The sequence below is a fragment of the Artibeus jamaicensis genome, unplaced genomic scaffold, assembly GCF_021234435.1.
Source record: "Artibeus jamaicensis isolate MK-2021 breed Jamaican fruit bat unplaced genomic scaffold, CSHL_Jam_final scaffold_1689, whole genome shotgun sequence".
NCBI classification, from domain to species: Eukaryota; Metazoa; Chordata; class Mammalia; order Chiroptera; family Phyllostomidae; genus Artibeus; species Artibeus jamaicensis.
This window is the reverse complement of record NW_026522029.1, coordinates 3,327,252-3,338,217: the sequence shown is the minus strand read 5'-3', so window position 1 is coordinate 3,338,217 and position 10,966 is coordinate 3,327,252. Positions and strand designations below refer to the sequence as shown.

Below are 10,966 nucleotides of genomic sequence, written 5' to 3'. Positions count from 1 at the left end.
CAGAGATGATTGCTGTTTCTTCTCCTCTTGTTTTAGCCCACTATTTATGAAGTCCAGGGTTATTCCTGGGATTATGCAAAATAGCCCTGGTTTTTGGTCAGGTTTCTTCCTCTTAACTCCTAGAGCATTGGCTAAGCTGTCATCACCCAGATGTCCTCCAGCGTCACCAGATGGGGTTCTGATAGCAGCCACCGTGGAAACAGGCACCAGTCCGGTCCCCACCTGCTTCTCTAGACCCTGTCTCCACGCACCTTCTCCTTCTCATTCACCCTCCCTGAGGTCTTCCTCTTGGGGGGCTTCACCCCCATTTCTGCACCCCTCTCGAGGTGAGAGTGCCAGCATCTATGGCAGAAAGGCTGCCTGCTAATGCCCTGAACCTCAGCCCTCACAGTCCAGGGTGGCTGGTTGTGGTGAGCCACACCAAAGAAGGTCACTCTTGGTCACGCAAAGGCCAGAGCAGCTTTGCTGGTGACTTTGCTCGTCCACCTCACACCCCAAGACAAAGTCCTACAAAAAAAAAACAACCAAAAAACTTTCTTCAGCTTCCATCTGCAGCCCTTTTCCTAGTGTGACTCAGTTGGAATGAACACAGACCCCACACTACCTGCTCTTGTCTTTGTCTCTATTTCTAGAAATACTAGCCACTGGGTTTTGACCACTTACTCTGGGCCAGGCATTATGCTTGGCACCTGACAACCTATCTCATTTAATCCTCACCCACCTCAGGGTAGGTATCCTTATTTTATTCACTTTACCAAATGGTCTCTCCTAGCTCTAAAAGCCTAAGTAACTTCCCCAAGGTCACACAGGTCACCAGAGTTGGACTTTTCCACAGCACCCTGCTCGAGGTACCAAAGGAACAGCCTCCCCTGTCTTCGCCAGTCGCAATCAAAAGCCCTTTAAGCAGGAGCTCACACAGACCCACCCTGCAGCGCCTGCTCTGCTGACGGCTCAACAGGCTGCAGCCAGCGTTCTAAATCATCGTGGCTGTGTTCTGAGTGCTCATTGTGGGCCAGGCGCGACTCTAACACTTTGCATTATTAATGCGTTTCATCCTCACCACAGCCCTGCCAGGCTTTATCATCATCCCCCATTTCACAAATGAGAACAAAACAAAAGCACTGAAAGGTTAGGAAACAAGCCTGAGGCCACGCAGCTCAGCAGGGGTGAGGATGCAGGCCGTCTGGTGCCGCAGCTCTGCTGTCACCGCCCTCCTGCGGATCAGTGAGCCTCTACGGTGCTCCCGTCCTCCCATACATTTTCTCTAATCTTCCCGGCATTCCAGCAAGAGTTCCACGTCCTTAGTCTTACACCCAAGGCACTGAACATCAGAGAGATTAAATAACCTTGCGTGAGATCTTGGTTCGTAAGAATACATGTCCAGATTTCATCGGCTCTGGGCTGTCCTGTCAAATCACTTGTCTTTTCAGGCACATGTGTTTTCTAGAACCCCAGCCAGCTTCCCTAGTCCATCTCTCCTCCCAGGACCTGAGAGCTATAGCTAGGCCTGTGTTCTTGGCACAGATAGGGGGAGAAAGATAAAAGAAGGTGGTGGCTGCCAGCTGCTGCTTCAAACAAAATAGATCCCCATTTACAAAAGCAGCAGGACTGGTTGCCTAGCAACAACTTTCTGCCTCCCCAACCTGTTCCACCCCATCCTTACCCACCGCACATCACACACACCCCTTGGCCTGCAGTGCCCTGTGAGACATCCCCACTCGAGGCTGCCTTTGTTCATTTTAACCTGATTTGCTGGGCAAATGCTTCCAGCTGGTGAGTGGCAGGAAGTCCAGGAAACAAATTTGTATCACAGATGGCCCCAGGGCAGGCGAGCAGACCCGTGCTCCCTGCATAGCCCGCACCTCCACGCGCCCAGGACATCCAATGCTGTGGGAAGGAGAAGGTCTCGTTTCAGGTTCTTTGTCACATCCCTGAAGGTTTTTTTAAAAAAGAGTTTTGTGTTTCACATATGTCAGGTCCTTTAAATAGTTCTTTCAAATAAAAGTTTAACTGGAATAGAGCTGAAGTAGACTGTCTGGGTTTCTTTTTTCATCTTATCGCCCATGTTTCGAGTTAAGAACCTCTTAAATTTAAACTTATCTTCAGTTCAACCAGCCCCACAGGCCTCGGGGCTATTTTTGTCTGGAGTCTTCAAGGGAGGTCGGACAAGGTCGGACAGTTCTCTGAGCTCTTCCCTCAAGCATAAACAGGAAGGGACAACAGTCACGCAGCCCCTGACAAGTCCCGAAGTCTCACCTTGCAGCGAGCAGGTGGCCTCGGGCCTGAGAGCCAGGCCAGCACCGTCCCTCCCTCAGGCCCCTGTGTCCAGAACAAGAAAGAAAAAATGATAACAGTTGCATTTGCCAACTGTGCTGGTATAAAGACAAACAAAGTCCCGGCTGGATTCATTAATATGTGCATTTATTATCTATATTATGCTATGTTTATTTTTTTCTGAGTGTAAAAAAAAAAATTAAAACATTTCGTGGGCCCCTGAAGGGATTGTGGGTTGAGGTCTCTGTGCCCGCTGTGCCCCATGGACAAGGTGGCCCTGCCGGGGGCAGCCCAGCATTACCGAGACCTGGGTGCCAGCCTGGGGCTCAGAGCCAGGCGGCGGGGGAGATGGGAGGTGCGGTGCTTGTACCCAGGAGGCCCCCGGCCTGGCTGGGGAGAAGAGCAGAGGTAAGGATGGCAGTCACTGCCCCACAGACACAGCGTGGCCGCCACCAAGCTTATCATCTGAGGCTCCTTTCTTCTTAAGTAGATGCGTTCCCATTTAAATGCATAATGCATTTCGAAAACACAGCAGACTGGGAAAAGTCCAGAGAGCTGGGAGGTAGCTCCGACAAGTGTGGGGGTGGTTCGGGCGTTGGTTGGGGTTAAAGACAGTCAAGGAAGATTCTGGGTTCAGGGCTTAAGTGACCATCTGCACGCACAGCACATGCAGAAGAGGGGGCTCAGAGGAGGAAGCAGGGAGTCTGGTGTCGGACAGGCTGCGTTTGAGACGCCTTTGGAGGGTGCGAGGCAGAGGCCAGGGCTGTTTCACTCCCCACTGGAGTCCCGTCTCCCCGCAAGTGGAAACACGTGGAGAAATCCAGTGACTAGTTGCCTTTATTGGTCTGATGCCCAAATCAGACACCTGGACCGAGCTGGAGACTGGGATGTTGTAGAGACCCTGGCCCCTGAGATTTACTTTCCACCCGAAGCTCAAGGGAACAGCTGCCACTTCCTGCCTTGTTCTGGCCTCAAGAATAGGCTTGGCCCCTACGAAGGATGAGTTGGAATTGCCAGAGAGTTAACGCCCTACATTCTAAGGCCTTGAAGCGGCCCTCAACCAGAGATGGACAGGAAGTTGGTTCTCTCTCTCTTTTTTTAGTTTTTAAAAGATTTTATGCATTTACTTTGAGAGAGAAGGGAAGGGAAAGAGAAAGAAAAGAAGAGAAACATCAATGTATGAGAGATAATAATTGGCTATCTCTCGCATACCCCCAGCTGGAGATCTGGCCTACATCCCAGGCAGGTATGTGCCCTGACTGGGAATCGAACTGGTGACCTTTCGATTCATAGGCTGGCATTCAATCCACTGAGCCACACCAGCCAGGGCCAACCCAGCTTCTTCATTCTTCCATTGGGATAACTCTTTCAAGGCACAGGCTATCTAGTCTCCCAGAATTCCCCAGTGAGACTATTTCTAGAGCCCCGGGGGGCACTGGAAACACCTTGGCCACGCCTTTATTGGTATGGAAGGCTTCTCTGGGCACAGGGCTCTGTAGCCAGCTTTATGACCATGTGCATCTGGAAGGAAAGGGTTGGCATCCTTAACAGATGATCGTGGACTTCACTTGACTGCTCACTACTTACGGGCAGAGAGCTTGCCAGCTCAGAGGCAGCCCATTCCATTTTCAGGTAGATCTAGTTACTGGGAAGTTCTTTCTCAAAGTGAAATCATGTAAGTTTATGACTTCAACCCCTTGGTTCTACTTTTATTTTTAACTAAAAGCTTTATTTTGAAATGTACAATTAAATGGTGTTTCCCCTATTAATAGAGCTGTGCGACCGTCACCAGCCCAATTTTAGAACAGCTTTATCATCCCCAAAGGAAACAGCAAATCCTCTCACTGTCACTGATTAGTCCCCCTAATCCTCACAGCCCTCCCCTAGTCCTGGACAATCACTGGTCTATTTTCAGTTTCCACGGATTTGCCTTTTCCCATACATGAACTTGCACGTGTCCTTCTCTGAGGGACTCCTTTCCCTCAGCATCATGTTTTCGAGGTGTATGCATGTTGTAGCATGTGTCACTACTTCGTTCCTTTTCAGAGTCAAAGAATATTCCACTAGGGACAGGTCATGTTTCATTCATTCACTTATCAGTTGATGAGCATCTGGGTTGTTTCTCTTTCTGGGCTAGTCCGAGTAGTAAGGTTGCTGTGGACATTTGTGTACAGGTTTTCGTGTGGCTGGGTTTTAATATGGGGGATACCTATCTAGGAGTGAAGTGGCCGGGTCACGTGCTGACTCTCCGTTTGTGTTTCTGAGGAACTGCTGGACCATTTTCCGTAGTGGCTGTGCCGATTCACCTTCCAATCAACAGTGTGCGAGGGACCTACGTTCTCCTCGTCCTCACCAAAAATTGTTATTTCATGTCCTTTTTACGATAGCAGCCATAGTAGATGTAAAGTGGTGTCTTGTGGTTTTAATTTGCACTTCCCTAAATGACTAATGATGATATGAATCTTTCACATACTCTTTGGCCATTTGTATATCTTTCTTCTTGGAAGAATTATCTATTCAAATCCTTTGCCCATATTTAATTGGGATATTTGCCTCCATGTTACTGAATTGTAAGACTTATTTACATATTCTAGATACAGATCTCTTATCAGACAAATGATTTACAAGCCTTTTCTCCCATTCTGTGGGCTGTCTTTTCCACTTTCTTATTCCCTTTGAAGCACCAAAGCTTTTAATTGTGGTGAAATCCAGTCTACCCATTTTTTCATTGGTGGTTTATTCTTTTGGAGTCATATCCAAGAAATCTTTGGCTAATTTAAGCCCATGAACATTTCTAGCGATGTTTTCTTCTAAGAGTTTTATGGTTTCATTTCTCCCCTTCGGTCTGCAACCCACTTTGAGTTAACGTGTGTGTGTGTGGTAAGAGTCCACCTTTATCCTTTTGCCTGTGGCTTCTTGGAAAGACCACCATTTTTTTAACATACTTTTTGAAAGGACTATTGAATTATCTTGGCACCGATGATGAAAATTGACTGACTATGAACACGAAGGTTTATTTTCGGACTTTCAATTCTGCTCCTTCGATCAGTGCAGAGACCCTGGCGTAAAGTGCCACACAGTGCTGGTCATGGCAGCCTTGCAGTCAGCTTCCAAGTAAAGAAGTGTGAGTGTACCACTGTGTTCTTCTTTTTCAAGATCACTTTGGCTCTTCTCAGTCCCTTGCCCTAGCATTTCTGTATGAAGGTTAGAATCATTTTGTCCATTTCTGCAAAACAGCAGCAGCAGCAGCGACAGAAAACACAAAGGCATCTGGGATCTTGAGTGGGATTGCGCTGAACCTGTAAACAATTTGGGGAGTAATGGCATCTTAACAATATTGTCTTGCAATCCATCGACTTGGGGTGCCTTTCCATGTATCTGTCTTATACTCTTTGTGTTAATTTTATTCCTATTTTCTTCTTCTGATGTTGTTGTAAATGGAATATTTTTTACTTTCATTTGTAGAATTGTTCATTGTTACTGTATAGAAATACAGTTCACACCCTGACCAATGTAGCTTAGTTTGCTGGGCATCATTACACAGAGCAAAAGTCGACGACTGCTTCAATTCCCAGGCAGAGTACATGCCTGGGTTGTGGGTTTGGTCCCCAGTCGGGGCACGTATGAGAAGGCACCAGCCAGTGTCTCTCTCTCACATTGATGTTTCTCTCCTCTCTTTCTCCCTCCTTTTCCCTCCCTCTAAAAATAAATAGATAACATTGAAAAAGAAGAAATCCAATTCACTTTTGTGTATCACTGTTATACCTATACCATCACTTATTAGTTCTAATAGTGTTTTTGTGGGTTTCTTATATACAAAATTACAACATCTGTAAATAGAGATTGTTTTACTTCTTCCTTCCAATCTGCATACCTTTTATTTTTTTGTCTTGCCTAATTGGTCTTGCTTAAACCTCCACTACAATGTTAGTGGAAGCAGGGAGAAGAAACATCCTTATTTTCTTCCTGATCTTAGAGGAAAGTGTGCAATATTTAGCCATTAAGTGTAATGTTAGCTGTGGGTGTTTCATAGATGCCTTTTGTTAGGTTGAGGAATTTTCCTTTTATTCCTAGTATTTTGAGTGTTTTTGTCATGAACTAGGTTCGTTTTTGTCAAATGCTCTTTTGGCATTTATTGAGATGATCACGTACCTCTTGTCCTTTATTCTACTAATCCAGTGTATGAGATCAACTGGTTTTTGTGTGGTAAGTCAAGTTTGCATTCCTGGGATGAATTCCTCTTGCTAATGATGTAGAATTCTTTTTAAGTTGCCAGGTTTGGTTTGCTGATATTTTATTGATGATTTCTGCTTCTATGTTTAGAAAATACATTGATACACAGTTTTCTTTTGTCGTATTGTTTTTGTCTGATTTCACTATCAATGTAATATTGTCCTCATAGGATGAGTTGGGAAATATTCCCATCTCTTTTGTTTTTTTGGAAGAGTGTATGAATTATTGATGCTATTTCTCCTTTAAACCTTTGGTATAATCCACCAATGAAGCCAATTAGGTGGGGGTTTTTCTTTGTAAGAAGTGGCTGCAGGTTTTGTATTTTGTTTTGTTTTTTTAACTGGTTCAATCTCTTGTTATAGTTCTACGCAGAGTTTCCACTTCTTCATGAGTCATTTTTGGTAGTTTATGTCTTTCTAAGAATTTGCTCATTCAATCTAGATTATCTAAATTTTGGCACACAGTTGTCCGTTACATTTGCTTACAACCCATTGTATTTCAGTTTTCTAGTGATTTTCTCCTTTTCTTTCCTCATTTTAGTAATTTGGGTCTTTTCTGCCTCTCCCGTCTCTTGGTTAGTCTGGCTAACGGTTTGCTAATTGTTTTGACCTTTTCGAAGAACTAATTATTTGGGGGGGGTTGTTTATTTTCTGTAATACAATCATGTGTCACATGAGAGTGACATTTCAGTCAATGACAGACTGCACATTGGACAGCGGTCCCACAAGATTATGAGCTGAAAACTTCCTATTGGCTGGTAGCATGGGAGCTCTTGTGCTGTCCTTCCAGCACAATGCGTTAAGTGAACACCACTGTGTTACAATCGCCTGCAGTATTCAGCACAGTAACATACCATACCAGTTTATAGCCTAGCAGCTTCAGGGAAACAGAATTTGTCACCCCCAAATCCATCTCCTCGGCAGGCTGGTTAATTTTAAGAAAGAGCAGGCATGCGAGAAGCTTGGCAAATCAAGCAGAAGTTACCCCTAGTAACATACATTTACAGATGTGCGGAAAATCTCCATTTGTGAGGGTGTTTTGCCTCATGCTTACCTAGTGGGGGGGGGGCTGACCTTACCTGTAGAACTCTCATCTGTGCAGAAGAGCATGACTTAAACATGCGTAACAACCTCAACCTTGTTTATTGTGCTTTCCCCAGTCACCTCCCGTAACTGGCTTCGTCTGCCCCCAGCAGCTTTTGCCTTCAGCTCGAGATGGTGTTCAAGCTGCTGGCTTAAGCATTTTGGTGAGTTACTCGGTTTTCCTTGTTCTCTCCCTTATATACAGATGTATACATACTTAATTCCCACATATCTGTGAATTTCTCCAATTTCTCTCTGTTTCTGGTTTCCAGTTGCATTTCGTTGTGGTTGGAGAATATGTTTTACATAATGTCAACCTGCTTAAGTGTTTTGTGGCTTGTTTTATGGCCTAACAGATGGTCTATCCCGGAATGTTCCACATGCAGCTAAGAAAGCATATTCCATGCTCGTTGGGTAGAGTGTTCTGCAGAGATCTAGTAGGTCTAGTTGCTTTATAATGTTCAGATCTCCGATTTCCTGTTGACCATCTGCCTAGGTGTTCTGTCCATTATTAAAAGCGCGATAGGGAAGTTTCTAACTATGGTTGTTCAGCTATTTGTTTCTTTTTTCAATTCTGTCAGTTTTTGCTTCATGTATTTTGGGGCTCTATTGTTAGGTGCATATGTATTTATTATTGTTGCATTTTTCTAACAGATTGAACTTTTTCCATTATAAAATGTCCCACCACGGCCAGCATGGCTCAGGGGCTTGGAGCATTGTCCTGTGTGGTAGTTGCCAGTTCAGTTCCTGGTTGGGGCACATGCCTGGACTGCGTGTTCAATCCCCAGTCCAGACATGTCTGACCCCCAGTCCAGTGTATGCAGGAGGTGGCAACTCGATGCTTCTCTCTCATAGGATGTTTTTCTCTCTCCCTTCCCCTCTCTCTAAAAAGCAATGAGGGAGTACCCTCTGGTGAGGATAAAAAAAAATGCATATTAAGAAAAATGTCCCTCTTCATCCCTAGTAACATTTTTTTGTTTTAAAGTCTATTTTGTCTCATATTAGTGAACCTCTTGTGTTAGTTTCCTATTGCCTCTGTAGACAGATTACCACAAATTAATGAGTGGCCTAAACACCACACTATCTTACACAGAACTGCACTCCTGTTGAAGGCTCTGTGGGAGAATCCATTTCCTAGCTTACTCCAGCTTCTAGAGGCTGCCTGTATCCTTCAGGTTCTGGCCCCTTCCTCTGTCTTCATGGTCAGCAGTACAGCATTTTCAAATCTTTCTCTCCATCCCTCTCCTCCAGGTCCCCCCCCCCACCATCTCCTCTGCTTATCATCATATCCTCTCCATCCCTGACTCTCCTGCCTCCTCCCTCTTATAAAGACCCCGATGATTTAAGTTGGCCAAACTGGGTAGTCCAGAATAATCCGTAGTTTAATCATATCTGCAAAATTCATTTTGCTGTGTAAGAGAACATTTCCACACATTCTCGTCATTAGTCCGTAGGCGTCTTCCAGGGAGGGGGCATTATTTAGCCCACCATATCAATCTAGCTTTGTTTTCATTGCCGTTCACATGTTATATCTTTTGGATTTACTGTTGACCTTCAAACACAGTCTCGATAGGATCTCTTACCCATCTTTGCAGGTGAACCATTCCAGTAACTGTTAACCATTCTTGGTCTGGTTTTGGATTTTATCATCCCTGGCTTCCCACTCTTCATGCGTTAATGATATTAGGGTAATAATCACTGTAAATCAGCAACAAATACTTATGGAATGCTTGCTCTGTGCCACTACTATGCTGGCCTCTTCACACTAATTGTTTCATTAATGCTATGACAACCGGGGAGGTAGGTACCGTTATCTGCGTGAGGTGTAAATAAGAAGACCGAGGCTCAGAGAGGTTCAAGAACTTGCCAGAGTTTCATAGCCAGCGAGTGGCAGAGCAGAATACGAACTCACATACCTAGATTCAGGACCCCCCTTTCTTACTCATCTTTTTAAAAATAATTTATTCGTTTATTTGTAGAGAGAGAGGAAGGGAAGGAGAAAGAGAAGGAGAGAAACTCAATGTGTGGTTGCCTCTTGTACACCCCTACTGGGGACCTAGCTCGCAACCCAGGCATGTGCGTAGACTGGGAATCAAACCGGCAACCCTTTGGGTTACAGGCCCGCACTCAATCCACTGAGCCACACCAGTCAGGGCCTTATTCATCTCTTAAAAATATCCCACCTATTCCACTAAATCCAAGCAATATCTGATTTGATAATGTAACAAAAGAGGCAGCACATATGATAAGAGATCACTGGGCAGAATTGTACCTCTTCTCAATATGCTTCTAAAGGCACCTAGAATAATATTTCCCAAGTGCTGACTGTGACTATCTCCGAGTGATGGAATTCAGGGGACTTTTATTTGTCTTCTTCATTATGGTTCATGTACTGTTAAGTTTTTTATGTTTCTTGAGTTTTTATGATTAATGTTTATTTCTTGTCTTTTTCCATTTTCTCGTCCATCCATAGGCAAACACTAATCTACTTTCTGTCTCTGTATATTTTCCTATTTTGGGGGCTTTCTGTATGAATGAAATTATATGATATGTGGCATTTTGTGTCTGGCTTCTTTCACTGAACATAATAGTTTTGAGGTTCACCTGTGTTGTAGCGTATACTTTGGTCATTTTTACTGCAGATGGTATCTCATTACTTGGATAATGCTATACTATTAATCCATTCATCAGCCTTTTAAAAAATCAATGATTCAGCTCTGTTGAGGTATAATTGACAAATACAATAGCATATATATATATATGCTATATATATAATCTAAGATGATTTGACACGCATGTTCTTTGTGAAGTGATTACCATAACCAGTTTGGTTAACGCATCCATCACCTCATGTCGTTACCTTTTAAAATAATCTATTCATCATCTGGTAGGCAATGGGGAGGGGTTTGTTTTTTTAGTACCGCAAATAATATTGCTACGTGCAAGTGCAGACGAAGTTTGGTGTGGACATGTATTTTTATCTCTCAGGTGCCCAGGAATGAAACTGCTGGGTCATAGAGCAAGTTCATGTTTGGCTTTTTAAGAAACTACCAAATGTTTTTGCACAGTAGCTGCTCCATTTGACATTTTCACCGCCAGTTTCCAAATGCTTCGATTTCTCTGCCTTCTTGACAACCCCCGCTGTCGTCCATCTCTCCTGTTCTAGCTATTCTGCTGGGTGAGAAGTGGCCTTTCACTGCGGTTTCAATTTGCATTTCCTAACGACTAACAACATAAAGCATTTTCTCATATGCTTTCATCAGTCATTTGTATGTTTTTTCCAACATGTATCATCTTTACAATGAACAAAACTATTTTGGGGAATTATTTTGATATCTAGCGTTGGACCCCATCATCCAGATGATACCTGGTCAGCA

At 44.1% G+C, this 10,966-nt stretch overlaps 1 long non-coding RNA gene across 2 annotated transcripts in view; it reads left to right on the top strand.

Annotated features, from left to right (window-relative positions):
- The window catches only part of LOC119041735 (uncharacterized), a 28,394-nt gene extending 20,660 nt beyond the window's left edge, over positions 1–7,734 (top strand). For both annotated transcript variants that reach the window (XR_008389829.1, XR_008389830.1), the window contains exon 8: positions 7,667–7,734. This is a non-coding gene — a long non-coding RNA (uncharacterized LOC119041735). The remainder of the gene's footprint in view (positions 1–7,666) is intronic.
- The last annotated feature ends 3,232 nt before the right edge of the window (positions 7,735–10,966 follow it).